The sequence below is a fragment of the Haemaphysalis longicornis genome, unplaced genomic scaffold, assembly GCF_048455015.1.
Source record: "Haemaphysalis longicornis isolate Haplotype H1 unplaced genomic scaffold, Haemaphysalis longicornis Haplotype H1 scaffold_4, whole genome shotgun sequence".
NCBI lineage: Eukaryota > Metazoa > Arthropoda > Arachnida > Ixodida > Ixodidae > Haemaphysalis > Haemaphysalis longicornis.
In genome coordinates this window covers 84,564,579-84,581,863 of record NW_027526361.1, presented here as the reverse complement: position 1 = coordinate 84,581,863, position 17,285 = coordinate 84,564,579, and positions in this window count along the sequence as shown.

Here is a 17,285-nt window from a genome sequence, read left to right as displayed (position 1 = left end):
CACGGTCGTTTTTGCTTTTCGCCTGCGTCATAAAAGCGGCCGCCGCGGCCGGGAACCGAACCCGCTTTCTTGACATACCCTGGTTTCGTGAACTTGAAAACTTATCCTCCTCATATTTCTACTGTTAAACCGAGTGAAAGCTGATTAGTTTCATGCTAGCAGCGTTGCATTCGTCGTGAAAGTAACACCAAAATCGCAATTTCTATGCAGTTGCAAGGGGCTGAGAAAAAATGCCGTCTACAGAGCTATCTGAATGTTTCTAGAGCCTCTCTACACAAAGAATGTGTGTAAAACTTTGTTCTTCCTCCAAAAGTTACAGGGATAAATCAGTTTAAGTAAAAGTTCCAGTTAGAAAACTAGGTGATTCAGAAATTCTCATGCCTGTATAGCCGCTTAAAAGGTAATAAAGCTCGGTCATTGCGAAGTATATAAAAAAACTAGGATGGAGCTAATAGTGTAAGTTTGTCTTTAATGACCACTGTTAACCTGACCGGAATTCTTTCTTCTAGCTGGACCCCTCACGTGTGCCAAGAACACAAGGCCAGAGTCACCCACCGATGTCATGGCATGCTATGAAGATTTAGTTTGCCCACTGAACAGTGTTCTAAAGGCCATGAAGATGACAGAGGTAGAGCGAGAGGCCAAGATAGTGGTGGAAAGTCTGGTGTCAACGGTCTCCGCGAACATTGAAAGGGAGCATCTGGCGGCCCTTCTTGGAAATATGAGTGCTGACAGGACACTGTTTCACCATATGCATACTGTGTACGACCTCAACACTCAAACAACGCAGTAATCACAGACTTCATGGGTGGTCTGCCCTGCGAGGTCAGGATCATTTATTCTACAGAGGTGTGCTTGGCTGATGAAGTCGACCTCGCAACGGCAACCCGTGGCCAGTCGAGCAATGTTCGGCAAGTTGGGAGACCTGTTTACAATGGAGAAAAGTTCTATTAGATTCTAGAGAAGGGTGTTGAGGTCCACATAAAACTGAAGTTTACAAACCTCCCCAAGTCACAAATAATTCATCAGATAATATTGACCATAAGTGTCTCTCACCGCTTACCCGCCGCTTTTTGTAAACATCCGGAAACAGAGTCGGCAGGTAGGCTGGGTTGGCCTGGCTCTCGCTCTTTGCATTGTTCACGAAGTGCCTGCTGCATATTCGTGTGTTTTTTGGGGGGAGCCACTGGGAGCCATCAGAGCTATTAGAAATTAAGGTAATTTAGTGCAGTTCAGCTACTGAATGACATGAGAAAGGCAGAGAAACGGTCACTCACTTTTTCCGCCGCACAGCCCTAATCCAGGCTACTCGGCGGTCTGTCTCGTACCACTTGCCGGGAAACGAATAGAACTTGACGATGGCCTCTTTTCCCTTCGTGTTTGCGACGCTGTTGTGGCACCCAACTACACAACAATATTTAGAGCCCTGTCTTTTCCTCTTAGGCGCGCTAGTTTTCATCACGGCGAAGCAGCAAGCAGCGTACTCCAAGCGAATCTGCGGAAAAGCGCACCCCGTGTGCGGCAATGAAATGGGAGAAAAGGCCGCCAGGGGAGGAAACGGCGCTGCATGCGCGCGGCGAAACTTGAGCCGTACGCACCTATAGGCTGAAACGGGACACGTAAGCTATCTTTACTTTCTCTTGGGTTGCTTTAATTACAAACGCGTCCGCTGAAGACGTTGGTGTCCGAAGGAGAATTTTTTGAGAGGGGGTTATCTTATTTCTATCTTCCCGTATTTATATAGGTGCGAGATACGGCGCCGACTGACTTAATGAAGGCTTTTGACTACGTATTTTTCGTAAAAAAACAGAGTGCAAATAAACAGGGTGAAATAATAAATTCAATGTTTATGTTTTAAAGCTTAACGCATCGTCTAGACGAATCAATTCCAGTATCAGTAATTTTATTCCTGATTTGCCCGATGATTAGCAATTCCTATTTAAACTTTCAAAGATCGGATGATGGCATAGGCTAGGATAATAAAGATCGCAATACACCGAAGAACAAACTTCACTGGTAGCTATCAGAAGCTTCGGTGTTCGTAGTTTTCAGAGCTTTTTTAGGAATCTTTCTTAAAGGCAGGCGTGCCATCGCCCAGAAGTAGTATTCAGGAGTAGCGCTACTTCTGGCGAATGGGATCTTCTGTTGTGCCCACAGCGAAAGTACGACAGAAGAGTAAATTCATTAGGCTTCGTCTGCGTGCCTAGTCAGTTATAGTAAAAAATCATGAACGGGGAAACCAATTATTTCTGGAGCGCTGAAAAAGTGCAACACAAAATAAATACATTTTTGTGTTTCGGTGCGGGTATTTCCAATGGAGCGACAAGATTTCGTTTGTGCGTGCCTAAAAGCTTTTGAAGACAAACGATTGCCGTACGCCCCAATAAATCTTTGCCTGTCGTAATTCAATAAATACTTATGCATTTCAACGGTATAAAGAGAACTTTGTGAGGATTTGCTTCCGTCCTTGGCGACACAGCGAAAGCCCGGATGGTGGTCCGACGCGAGGTTGACCTTTTCCTGTCAAAAGTGCAACAGTGTGTTGTTTCTACAAACAAAAGAAACAAGCATAATTGAATAGAACGTTAGTGTTCCGAGTGCTACTACACTTGTGTACAATACAGATTCCGCACACAAAAGCTAAATGCGAAAGGGTAGAGCGATGCAGGATTGCACTTTTTGGTAGTATTTTTACCGTACATGTACTTTTTGTCTTGCTCAGTAGAAGAACAATAAATAAGACAATTTTCTCTATTCGTTATTTGTATTTGTTCTGTGTTCAGAATTTCCAAGAGAAAACAAATGCAGACCGTTGCTGTGGAGTATGCATACGTGGTTTTATAAGTAAGAACACATGACGCGATCATAATGAAAAACAATGTTGGCAGATCAGTTCCGAGCAGTTTTCTACTGTGTAAGCGTCCGCAGTTCATGCCCCATTTCCAGAAATTCGGTCGTCGTTTGTTGTTGCCACAAAAATACAGGTATTGCCATAGACATCGGCATACACTTTGATATAGATGCATATTCAGATTAAAATTTGGGTGCCTGGCGTACTTCACTAATATAAAGCAGTGCTACCACCTCTCTCTTAATAAATCGAGGATCGTTCTTTGTCGCACTTGATGAGCTGATCAATACTTAGCTGCCATCACTCAAATCTTGCTTGACGCGATAAAATAAATAACGGATCCGATTTCTTTTGGAGCGAACGATGAATTTCTAGGTTGAATGCACTAAAATAGAAAGTTTGGAAAGGCCACATGTAGTACAAAATGCCAGAAGTTTCACTCCAGGGCAGCGCAGAAAGTCCCATCAATTTTGATCAGTAGACTCACAAAGATTGCGATGAGCCCCCTGGAGGCGGTGATCCTTCCAGCCAATTCAGCTTACAATGTGTAGCCCGTAGCCGCCAAACATTCACCGCATCGGGGAAGGCGTGGAAGAGAGTTCATACTTCTACTCTACGCTTTCTGATTGAAACGTACCTGTTTCTAATGAAACAAACTGGTGGTACTCCTTGAAACATGCAATGAATAGAACATCATCACCATCAACATTTTTACCCGCCATGGTGGCTCAGTAGCTAAGACATGGCGCTGCTGAGCACGAGGACGCGGGTTCGATTCCCGGCGGCGGCGGCGGCCGCTTTTCTGATAGACACGAAAAGCTATTGACGCCCGTGTGTACGAGTTTTCGGCGCACGTAAAGATCCTCAGGTGGTCAAAATTAATCCGGAGCCCTCCGCTACGGCGCCTCATCGCCTGTGTAGGGTCGGCGCGTTAAATGCTACAATTAATCAATCAGCATCAACAGCCTACTCTTTCCATCTGTCCGAGGTAGTCATCTTGTTTTAGTGATTTTAGTGATTTTAGGTAGCGATCTCCAGCGTTTCGTTTTCTAAGATGAAGAGCGTGCTTTCGGCATGCTTATTTCTTATAACTGCAGATTTATTTATATTTATTTTTAGCACCACGGCCGTTATTTCTCATTGTAGTTCATCAATCATTTTTTGCGGGTTCTTACTCAGCAAGATGAGGTCTTCAGCAAACCTCAAACGACTCAAGTATTCCCCGTTCACCCTTAATGCTGTGTTTTCCAAGTCAAGCTTTCTGAATACCTGAAGACATGCTGTGAATAGTTTTGGCGATATGGTATCTCCCTGTATTACTCCCTTTCGGATCGGTAATTTATCCATTGTCTTGTGAAGTTTATCCTGCCCGTACACGCCTTATGTATGTCGTCTATAAGCCTTATGTAGGTCTATTCTATCAGCTGGTCTTTTAATGATTTTAGCACGGCTGCGACGTATACTGAGTCAAACGCTTTCTCATAGCATATTCATTTTATGGAAAGAAGTTTTATGTATTCTGCGGATTTTTTTGTCACTTGATTGACAACATTGATGTGACCCAAGGTAACTCAACCTTGGGTCACAAAAGTGCTTTACACAAAAAGTGTCCATGGCCTGACAAAATAAAGTAAGCTCCCTGTAACGCGTAAGACGTGAAGGTAGCGAAGCTGTACCCAGTGTTCACGACCATCACGAAGTCCACGATTGCCGACAATTTACTCCTTCTTCGCTGCCCCAATGATCTTTACTGGGTAATTGGTGCCATATAAGTGTGAGCTACCTTCAGTTTTTTAACGAAGATCATTGGGCATCACGTTCTAGCTGGGGGCGCCCACTATGACTTGTCTTTTTCGTTCCGAGCAAGTGTGGCCGTGATTACGAGGAACGCTGCAGTTTCTATTTTCTGGCCAATCTTGTCCAATCTCTCCAAATGGATATTCTTGGCTTGACACACGTTCGCAGGGGACGTTGGGCAGGCATCGCGGCGCACCCACACATGAACGCTAGGAATTTTTTTTTTGGTTTTGTAGCCTCCAGACGGTCACCGCGAGGCCCGTGCTGACAGGCGCGCGCTCGGCAATTTCTTGGTATTTTTAACTGCGGACGCAAAAAATTACGATTTGATAAACAGCTTCGCTGTTAAAAAACGCAGCAATTATTCCCTTCATAAAAACTGAGAAAACAAGGACCTTAAAGGGACCCTGCAACCCTTTTAATTTTTTTTTTCAAAATCCTAAATTCTTGCAGAACGAAGTCTACCAACACATCCAGTACTTAGATTGGGGGGCCGCAATACCAGCGGAAATATCATAACGAATAAGCGGACGTATATAACCCCAGCATAAACGGCGGCTAGAGAAGCACGTGTGAGTGAGAGAGCGCAGCCGGTTTTAAAAACCCTGGATGTTACGTGTACTCAGATCACTTGCTCTTTCCAGCCGACGCAATGGAGAGCGGGCAAACCATTTCAATGAAAGGACGCGGAAGAAAATTACTTGACGAACAGCCTGTAGCCCTTTCAGGGTCACGGACGTACATATACGCCCTCTGAAAACACCCTCAAAATGGTCAAAAACGTATATGTACGTCATCGCTTGTATGTTTGAAAAGCGCGCCTTTTTCGCGAACATCTCTTGCTTGGCATGTGCTGCCACAGTGCGGAAACACGCCAAATTATTTTCTTGCGCCAATGACTTTTTTATTTTTTTATAATTTACTTCAGCGGCGCGCCGGCTATCGCTTGTGCACCCGGTAATGGGGGTAGCGCGCTTGGTTTCGCCCACCGGGCGCCCGGGCGCCTCTTGCTTCTTGCGCCTGCCACAGACCAAGGGCGCCTGCGAAACTGATGAGGTCCTTTTCTCGTTTTTTTTGTATTTTATAGGAGTGGTGTGCCGTATATCGCTCGCGCATGCGGCAGCTCGCCCGCGCGCAGCGGCTGGTTTCGGTATCGTCCTCCAGGCGCTTCCCGCTTCTTGCGCCTGATGTCTATCTTATTTCGATTCACTCAAAAGGTGCCGGCTTGTTACTCTCTTGTTTCCATTTAGAATTTTTGTTGTGTTACTCATGAAGAAACCACATATATGTAACAACACAAACGATTTTTTTGTCACTTTATGTCTCTAAACAATTACGATAATTATTTCTCGAAATAGATTCATCCGAATAATTTAAATCAGCAATAACAAAACTCAACCCTGGAGGGTCACATTTGGCGAAATAATTCGACCCTCAAAGGGCTAGAGCTGGACACCGCACATGCTGGCACCTTAAAGAACACGTGTCCTGAAGATACACTTCAATCGACGTACTATGCGCTGCAAAAAGCAACGAGGCAAAAAATGAGGAAAAGTGACATGGGTGTGTAATAGTGAATGACGTTTGTGTCTTCAATGGTGTTCCGAAGTAGCGCAAACTCAACGCAACTTCTCCCCGTTGGGGAATATAACTGCGCTCGTCTTTTTTATTTTAAACTGAGCAAATAACGGGTTAAACGGACTACCTTGTTATCGCCTCGCAGTTTCCAGATACTTTATAATAGTAGTTTCTTCATTATCAAGAACGCTTAGCTGATGCGGAAGGTTTCAAAACGCTATTTTGTTTCTACCTTTATCTTACAATTTTAGACGTCGAATGTGCCTGTCAGGTCTTCATTTCAGCAGTTTACGCACCAAAAGGACAGGAGAGTTACAAGGAGGTTTAAGGATTGATATAGACTACCAGGCGAGATTTAACAGCGCCGAAGACTCAGCACGGGGGATTTCACCCGCTTCTTATTTTGCCCCTTCGGCAGAACACACAGCGTTGGCGGAACCACGTTCAGCTCCGCCGTTTCGTGATTGCGGAACACGAGGAAGTGACGGCGACAAGAGAAGAGAGAGTCTTTTGGTTTTATTGGAATTATGCCGAGCGCTGGCGCTTAATTGCGTTATTCCGTGCCCGCCAGATAGTCTTGCTTACCGTACTCACACTTTCAACATTGTTCTCCCCCTCTTCGTGTCTGCCTTGCTCGTGGTAATGGAAGACAAGAAGACATTATCAAAATAAACGGAAGGAAGAGAGTGCAGCCGTTTTGAAATTCGAATTCGATCCAAAAACTGCGGCGCCCTCTGTGGGCACAGGAATGTCCCATCACAACATGTATGTAGCTTTTCTGGTGCGCGTGCTTGACGACCCAGGGCCAGGAGTTTGTATGCGTGTTCCCAGGCAGCACAGAAAGTGTGTCCGAAGACCGGCCCGTCTATGGCCGCTTTATAGCATGATCGGACATCGTCCAGGTTCTAGGAACCACTGATCATACGTTGAACAGCGAACATTCGGCCACCAGCACTTCGGTATTTCTCCGGCTACACATTCGCCAGCATCGCACGTAACCACCCCGAGCTTCATACTACTCTCTGGACACGCAGGTGTAAAGGGGAATGAGAAGGCCCATGCCTTAGCCCTAGCTGCTGTCTTTGATCCGGGCAGCCCAATACCCTGGTCTCGCTTCTATGACCCAAAAGAGCACCGCCGAGAAATGCATCAGACTCGTAGAAAGTACTTACGTGACGTCAGAGATCAGAGAACCACCCTCCTCTACCCCACAAAATTCCCCCGCCCTGACGCTGTTCTCATTCGACGTGCACAAACGGGCACGCTACCAACACAACACATACAACACTACATAGACGAGCTTCCAGGCACACCAAACTGCTCACACTGCGACCAATACCCCAACAATGAACACACCCTCTGGGCATGCCCAAATATAAAAAAACACCCTGAGATCTTCCCTGCAACTAATTCCTGCCACAAAGCGCCCTACTTGCTAGTAGGCATGGGTCACGCCCCCTAAATAGCTTGAAGAGCTCTATTGGACCACGCTGGTGCACCACGTTAAAAACACGCCAGGAGCCGAACAGTCCTTTGGACGCAGGCTTCAAAATAAAGTTTATATATATATATATATATATATATATATATATATATATATATATATATATATATATATATATATATATATATATATATATATATATATATCTTTCTCTCTCTCTCTCTCTCTCTCTCCGGCTGCCCGTGTTCGGACCCACAATGGCAGGTACCGGGCTGCCAGATATTCAGTTGAGTTTCGCCCGTCGATGTTCAGAAAAAGAATGGCCGCCGCACGGCATTCTTTTATGAAGCGGCACGCATGCTTTAATGGAGCGTTTTGGGAATTCACACAACAGTCTGTAACATTCTAGATATTTTTCTTCCCACAAAAGGTATGTACAAGTTTTGACCATGTTTCTTGAAAGAAATTGTTGCTCCATCAGCTTTTCTAATGATCTTTCACAGAGCTGACCCTAGGAGAGATCGAACAAATACGTTCATTTCTAATTTATTTTTGATGTTATTTTCACAAGGTGCTTGCACGCTACTCAATAGCTCAAAAGAAACTAATTTCCTAAAATGTGCTACTTCGTTAAAAATGTATGCGTGTTGCGAATGATGCTTTGCTTCTGGTGGCTGCAGTTCTATCCAAAAGAACACTAAGAGTGGTCTTTCGTAATTTCTTTCAAACCAAAAACATAGCAGCGGCAGGGTGAATGCTGCAAACTTTGCATTCTGCAACGAATAAAACATAATATTTCACTGGTCGAGTTTGAATGTGCAAGGCTCTCAACCCCTCCTATGGAAACTTGCGGCTCCGCCCTATGTATACACCACTTTCTCCAGCTTTATACTGTAACCTGGCAGCTCTCGCACGTCCCTCCCAACAGCCCCAACCATGCTTTGCACTCTGACCGAACCAGTGGCCACGTTTTCTCCCTTTCAGCAGCGTCAACAGCTGCGTGTCACTGCTTTTTTGCTACAATTCACACTCCGGGAAAACAATTTTTTTACCCTGCTAAAAGAATGCCCACGAAGGGGCACTTTTCCTCGGAGTCTTCGCCACAAGGGCAAGCTGAACTCACCCTCAAACACCGCAAATAAATATAATCCTGGCTTCGTCCTTGACGACGCTGTGTTGTTACAGCAAATTTCAATTAACCCTTGTTTTTAAATAGGCAGTCATAAAAGCAGATGAAGAAAGAGCGCAGGGCACGAAGTTGAGTCTACAAATCCACGAGCTTAGCATCCAAAATATACGGACAAAATAATGGAACATTGTTTTTTTTTTTCAGTACTATTGTCAGAAAAATTTTTGGAAACTTGTGCTTTTGCGTGCCCTTGCATTTATTTGTTGGGAAGTCCTTGAAGTCGCGCCGGATGAGCTCCTGCATGGTAGCTGCCTGCTCGACTGTGTTGTAGACCAGTTGTTCTCGGCAAACCACGGCCCTCCCGGGTTGGACAAGTCTGCTGGGTCAATGTCCTTTCCTTCTACGATGCTTTGTATTGCTCGAGGGGACTAATGGCCCCGAGCTCGTGCGTCGACGAGGTCGGCGGGCGAGGCGTGGTAGCGCTGTGGGCGGCAAGGCTTAGCTCCGCATTAGGTGTAGCACAGTCTTCGTGTGACAAAAAATAGTCTTACGATGCTCTGAAAAGTCAACTCGTGATGTCCAGTCAGTCCTTGCGCGTTTCCGGTTCACCTGGTGCCAATCATTACTCCTTGACAAACGAAGTTCGTTCATTAAAAGCGCAGAAACAACGAGACGATGAACACTGTATCTGCATCGCTCTGCCCCCTAGCCGCCTTTCCTTCCTCGAATGAAAAACAGGAGTTCAATCGGCCGGTCTTTTTCCAAACACCAGTTTCCAGAAGTAGATGGGTTCTCGGCGCCCAGACACTTGCCGTTCTTCTGCTCAACACCGCTAAGCGAAAGAAAGACAGATAACCTGGGACCTTACGTCGGCTGATATCCTCCTTAGCACCCGTTCCCAGATACTTTGCGGCCGGTCGCTTGCTGTGATTCTGCTCAAGACCGCTCACCGAATGAAAAACGTACACTCTAGAGACGTACATCGGCCGGTCTCCTATGCAACACCGGTTTCCCGAAGAACACGAATATTCTGCCGCCAGACGCTTGCCGTTCACCGTAGGAAACCCGAATACACGGGGGCCCCACTCCGGCCGGTCTCTTTCCGAACACAACGACCACAAGAATACGAATTCTCCGTGGCCAGTGGCTTGCCCTGCTTCAGCTGAATACCGCTTCCGAAAGAAAAAGCGGGTACCCCGTACCTTCCGCCCGCCTTTTTTTTTTTTCTGAACATCGATCGCCCAAAGTAAACTGAATATCTGGTAGCCGGGTAGCTGCCGTTGTTGCGTCTTTACAGCGTGGCCGAAGAAATATTCAAGAGCTGGGGGCCGAATGTTGGCTGCTCATCGAATGATCGATGACTGCCAGAACCTGGATGCTGGCCAAACGTGCCAGAGAGCGGCCATAGACGGGCCGGTCTTAAGACACACTTTCTGTGCTTCGCGGGAGGGAGAGATAAAGAAGATTCGAGAGCGTGCCCAGCTTTCTCTTTATTTCGGTTTCAATGCTTTCGCCTCATTTTCCCACCCAATGCTCCATTTCTCCGTTGTGTTTTTTTTTATTTTGATACGGAGCGTCGCTACCCTGTCTGGCACATTACACCGATTGCCGGGGCGCACGGCTGTTTAGTGGGCATGAACACGAGCAATGGTTCATTTCAAGTGCTTCCCATAACCCAAACAGAAAAAAGAAGCGCTCTTCAAAATGGCTCTTGGGACATTCCTTATTAGATGCAGAGCATCTGATTCACTCGCCTTGTCCCTCCGGCGCCGTCGTCGTCGGCGTTGTCCGCCCCTGCCCCAATCTCCTCGCCACGCCAGCTGCGCTCTCCGCCGCTCACCCCCTCTCCTCTCCGATAGCGAACACTCTCTCGCGAGAGGCATTGGATTGGATTCGATTGGATTGGCTTGGCTTGGCTTGGCTTGGCTTGGCTTGGATTGGATTTGGATTGGACTGGATTAAAGTGGATTGTGTTGGATTGTGTTGCGTCATAGCCGCGGCACGTTGCGTCATAGCCGCGGCTCTCCTCTCCGATAGCGAACACTCTCTCGCGAGGGGCATTGGATTGGATTCGATTGGATTGGCTTGAATTGGATTGGATTGGATTGAATTCAATTGGATTGGATTGGCTTGGCTTGGCTTGGATTTGGATTGGATTGGATTAAAGTGGATTGTGTTGGATTGTGTTGCATCATAGCCGCGGCACGTTGCGTCATAGCCGCGGCAGGGGGTTCACGGCACGTTTTACGCAATGGGAGAATCAACCTAACGGAAACAACAACGGAACCCCGTATGCGTCGCATCTACACAGGTGTTCCCGCGAGGGGAGGTGGGAGTTTTTCTGCCATGGGAACCTCCACACTTACTATTCGCATAGAAAATGTTCCCGGGAACTTCAGTCTGCTTACGGGCCTTGAAGGCGAAAGCCTTGCTATTATCAAACACATTTTTATTGCTACATGTTGTTTGCGTATGTTTGTTCGCTTTCGTTTCTTCGTCTTTTGACACTATTCTCACTGTGATCTTCCCTACACTCAAAACTCTCCGCTTCATGCACCTGTTCTACTCATGGTGCAAGGTGTGCACCTTCATCTTCCACGACCTGACATCACTTTAACCCTCGGGCTTTCACAATTGCTTAACTATTTCTTCAGTTTTACCAACAACAAGTTCCCGTAATACCAGCTGCACAGCTTTCATACCGACTTGGGTTCGCTGTGAAACTTATCGAGACCCCATCAGTCACTCCAGATATACTTGTAAACATAGCCGGACACTTAACAGGTGTTTTGATTGCCCTTGCGAATCTAAAAAAATACTATGAAAAGTTTGAGCCTCACTTTTTACCCACGAGCAGTTTATACACTCAACAACATGCAGGTTAAATTGTGATATTTGCTACCCTTGTTAAACAAGGCAGGGCGGCATTATATGTTCGCTTCGCAACTTCAAGAGTGAAGCCTACATGTTGCGCGTACCCCTATCCGTTGATTTCGATGTGGCTAACTATACATTGAAGTGACGTCGTGCCGTGCCATGTCTGAAACAAAAAAAAACTTACTGAAATTCCCTCTATTGTGCTTCATTTCGAACTGTCTTATCGTTTTTCACGGACCTCAAAGAATCCATGAAGCAGCTTAGAAAATCATGAATGGTGCTTTGGAGTTTTAAAATTGTGCGGTCGTGAAGACTGAGCCAAGCATTGGTGACCACATGCAACGGCGAACCGGCAAGTTCGCTCGAATAGTTCTCAGCCCGTATCCTCGCTGTGTCTAATAACGCGGCCGCAAGTGCAACAGCTGGTTTTGAATAATGAAAAGCTGCTGCCGTTGGCTGAACCGGGATCTCAACATGTTCCGTGAGTAAAGCACTCCATCGTGGGGATTCGAAAACAAATATTGAGGAACATCCCTAAGGGCTCCTCCAAATCGCAGCATCAGCTGAAGTAATGTAATATTCACCTCTATCTCCCGCTGTCTTGTAAATAGAGATAACAAAAATTGAGAAGAGTAAAGGTTCCAAGGAAAAGGTTCCAGATTCCAAAGGGAAATTACACGCTCTGCGAGTTTTTGACGGCAGCATAATGTATAAGCATCGTCATGGTAGCAAAGATTGCCAGTATGTTGGCGAGAAACAGAGCAGTCCGCGATTCCCAGCCAAGCATTTGAAGGAGAGGCGATAGCAGAGGATGCGGTGAAGCCACGTGATAAAGGGGGAAAGGGCCGTTTGATTGGTTGCCCCTGGACACCCAAGAGAGCAAGAGCGAGAAGGATTGCTTCATGACTCCCGTGCAAGAAAGAGACTAAAGAAAATAAAACGAGCTTAATACAACTTGCCGCACCAAGGGTAAGAAGAAAAAAACGGAGGTGGCAACGCCGGCGGTGGTGGGTGCGGTGGCTTGTCGATGGCGAAGTGGTACTTGGCTCGTGGCCAGTTGATAAATTTGTCTGAGCGAGGAGCCACCGAACAAATCTTCATTACTTCGAGAGCAGAGACAGGTCAGGTCCATTTTCGCGCTCCCTCTCATCTCCCCTCGTACACACAGGACCCCGTGCGGTGCTTGCAAAGGTGTAGAGACAAGGGCAGGATGCGGTGGAAGGAAAGCGAAAAAAAAAATGAGTGAATGGAAACGTGAAGCGTAGACACTCTAGCGCTCTGTGAAACACTCGAGTACCTAAAAGGCTTTCCACGGTTTCATAGTATCGTATTTGGCTTTTCGCCACTGACGGCGAAGCTCTCCGCAGACACCTCCTACTGTCCTGTCCGTGAGATAAATGATTTTGAATTAAGCGCTAATTTTATGGATGTTTACTTTAGCGCCTTTTTTGTGTATGCCGATACGTTTACCTTTTTCATCCTCGGAGAACTATTCTTCCAGATACAGGCTCCCATAATATAACAGAAAACATTTTACACTACACTGATCTTAACTTTTTGGCTGACGAAGCTATTTTTTCAATACACGTGTTTTTAAGTTATTCTCTGAGATCCAGTCTCTACGCCTCATTTCATGGCGCCAATAGCCTTACGTGGTCCTATACGCCACTTTTCTTGTTTATTTTTTATTAAACATGTTTTATTTACAACTTGGCCCTTCACACCAGCCATCCTATTTTTTATATACTCTTTTACAATAACCACCTGAACTTACACGCCACTCGGGTTCATGATTGGATTGGAAAACATTTATTGAGCATAAAAGTGGGTGGCTTTTACGACGATAGAGAACACAAACACGCGGCGTAAGGCTGCTTTTCGAGGAAATCTATTAACCTATAGAATCAGTTCTTCTACACAGAGAAAACCGTTTTCCACAATTATGTGTGTCTGTCCATGCTTTAAGCACGGTATTACAACTGCTGAAAGCCTTTGAGATCGCATTCATAGCACCCAGCTAAACAAACATGTCAAACTACAGTTCCATCCGCGCTACTGAGTTCCGGCTCATTTGTAAGCCCTGAAATGAAACGCAGAATGCAACTGATGCTTTAAACCATTGCAATCTTCCCTCAATTTTACATGTATATAATTCCTAATTGTTCTCTGTTCGTCTACAGGTTGTGGGCATGGGGTGGAGGCCGACGCGTCCCGCTGCTTGTGCAATATTGATATCCTACACCGTTGCGATGCAAGAAAGAATTACTTTTCAGCCATGTTTTCCAGCTTCAAGATCGCCTTCCTGTCTTTTAGTCCAATGGCTCTGTTAGAACGGCAAAGTTTCTTTATTCCTAGCCCGGTAAGGTCACTAGATCTGTCACCTGTGGTGAGTGATTTTTGTACTTAATTTTCACACGAACCCAGCGTATAAATAAGTCAGAAAATAAATCCTGGTTAGTGGCTGGGACGGTAATGCTGATATACAATTTAATACTGGGTCCTTCGCTTTGCTGCGGATACAAGGGTTATACATTATGCACCATTCCTCTGGCACTCGGTTCATAATTTATTCTCTGGAGATTTGTCGTCAACTCGAGCGAGAAAAACAACTGAAGGGTGCACCGAGCGCTGACGCTCATCACCGCCTCCTGTAATGTCCTTTATGTTGGTCGGATGCTGGGTAGCGAAACGGCATCCGAGGACATTCATATTGATTAGCACCGGTGAAAGCTTATACCATGGTGGCGCTCTTGGGCTATTGTTTGCCGGCGAAGGCCTTTTCACTGCCAGTATTGTCCCTAGGGTCTGAGATTGATGTGCAGTTCTTTTCGCTTTCAATAAACAGTCATGTGATGTTTGTTTTTGTTCCTTATATTTATTCTATTTTATTTCTTTAGCGAGGTGCTCTGCCGGCCTCCAGTCGCAATTTACGTTTAAAATTGATGCTCCGCATTCGTGGAGTGAGGACATCATTAAGGCTTCATCGTTGATTGGAAGTAGGTGAAGCGTGGTGCTTCTTTTTAGTGGTTTCTTCCAGAAAATGGAGGGCGGAACAGATCGTGACCTTGTTAGTAGTAGTAAATGTTTATTGGAGCAAAAAGAAAAGGGAAAAGGGTGGTGGTGAAGCGTCCCTAGTCCAGGATGCCTCTCGACCGGGCCGACTCAATGGCCCGAGAAACCAAGGCCCTCTGGCGGGCCGGGTCCGGGCTGGTCAGCTCAGTCTCCCACTGCTCCGGGGTGGGGAAGGGGGGTGGGTTAGGGGAGTGGGGACAGGAGTATACGAGGTGGAATGTGGTGAGTGGGGTGTCGCAGTGTTGGCATTGACGGGGGTAGATAGTGGGTGCGATCTGGTGGAGGATGACGTGGTTGTAAAAGGTACCGGTCTGAAGGCGACGATAGATTATGGCTTGCTGGTTGGTTAGGGAGTGGTGTGGAGGGGGGTAGACTCGGCGGGTAAGGGTGTAGTGGGACAGAAGGGCATTGTACGTGTTATCAAGAGGAAGTTGGAGGAGGTCGTCGTTCGTGCGGGGGGATGGGATCACTTGACCATCGGTGGAGAATGCCCGGAAGTGCAGTGTTCGGGCGGCGGCGTGGGCCGCTTCATTCCCCGGAAGGCCGGAGTGTCCGGGAGTCCAGACGATCGTAATGGTGGTCTCGTCAGGTAGACGCTGGAGGAGTGGAATGGCCTGGGGTGGGGCTAGACCTGCCTGGTAGAGGCGGCATGCCTGCTGTGAGTCGGAGACTACAGTGATGTGCGGATGCTTGGCATGGGTGGTGGCTGCGAAGGCGATTGCCAGAGCTTCTGCCGTCTGTATTTTGTTGGTGTGCGTGGTGACAGCCGTGGAGATTCGGCCAGCGTGATTTAGGGTGACCAAAGTTGTGTGTCGAGCGCAGGAGTCATAGGCGACGTCAGTGTAACGGACCTGGGGGTCATCCGCTAGCTTCTTCATGAGATAGCGGACCCGCGCTTCCCGACGGCCTCTGTTGAAGGTGGTATGCATATGTCGTGGTATGGGGGAAACGTGGACACGGTGCTTGATGGTAGTTGGGAGGCGTTGTGGTCGGTCTTGATTTAGCGGTGCAGGGTAGCCGAGCGTGCGGAGAACGAAATGGCCAGTTGGCGTTAAGCTGAGGCGTTGAAGTTGGGAGTTTCGCTGAGCCTCCACAAGCTCGCCAAGGACGTTGTGTATGCCCAGCTTGAGCAGTTTGTCCGTAGAGGTGTAAATGGGGAGGCCAAGAGCCGTTTTGTATGCTTTACGAATGAGGGCTTCAATTTTAGCGGTTTCTTGTGGTCGAAAATTGAGGTACGGTGTGGCATCGGTGATTTTGCTGATCAGGAGAGCTTGGACCAGGCGACAAATTTCCCATTCAGTGAGGCCGTGATGTCGGCTGCGGATTCTGCGGATAAGATGGGTTAGGCGAGTAATGGATGTCTGGAGTTGCGGAATGAGCGCTGTACCCGTGCCGTCCCGATGGAAGGGGACGCCGAGGACGCGGAGGGTGGTCACGGAGGGGATAAGTTCGCCTTGAATCGACACTTGGGGATCAGGTGTGGGAGGAGGAGGGCGGCCACGTGATCGGGCCCGCAGGATGAGAAGGGCTGATTTGGCAGGTTCACAGGTCAGGCCCCTGGGACGTAGGTAGTTGACGGTGGTGTCTACAGCTTTTTGGAGGGCATCTTGCTGTTCTCCACTGGAACCAGAGGTAGTCCGGAAAGTAATGTCGTCGGCGTATATGGCATGTTGAAGGTTGGGTATTTTGTTCAGAAGAGTAGGTAGTTCAAGTAATGCGATATTGAAAAGTAGGGGGGATATTACAGATCCTTGCGGTGTCCCTTTAGGGGGTGTTCTGATGATGGCCGAGGTTAGACTTCCGAGCTTGATAGTAGCCGTGCGCTCTCGGAGAAACGCTGCAACGTAGTTGAAGGTGCGAGACCCGCAGTGGGTGGCGTTGAGGTTGTCTAGAATCGCTTGGTGAGTAACGTTGTCAAATGCGCCTTTTGCGTCCAGCGCAAGGATGGTGCGAGGCGTGGTGCGGCTGAGATGGTCTAGCACCTGCTCCTTAAGTTGTAAAAGAATGTCCTGCGTTGACAGTTTGGCGCGAAAACCAAACATTGTCAGTGGGTATAAATGCTTTTATTCGAGGTAGTCGGTGAGGCGGTGATGTACAAGTCGCTCGAACAGTTTGCCAATGCATGAGGTAAGGGCGATCGGACGTAGTGATGTTAGCGAAACAGGTTTGTGGGGTTTTGGGATTAAATTAATTTCCGAATGCCGCCACTGCTCTGGAAGAGTGCCCTTCATCCAGTGAGTGTTGAACAGTTGCAAGAGGGAGTCGAGGTCAAGGATGTCGAGGTTACGAAGGAGGCGGTTTGTAATACGATCTTTGCCAGGTGTGGTGTTACGTTTCAGATTAGTTAATATGGCCTGTAATTCTTCCATGGTGAACGGGGCGTCGAGTGCAGGGTTGGGATTGCCGGTGTAAGTCTGAGTGGGGGGAGAGGGGTAGGTTGCGGGCGCGCCGAAGAGGTTCGTCTGAGCTGCATGGAGCAAATCTCTCGGGCGAAGAGAGCTGTTTCGAATAAGCCTCTGTATTTGGTGGTTACTTTG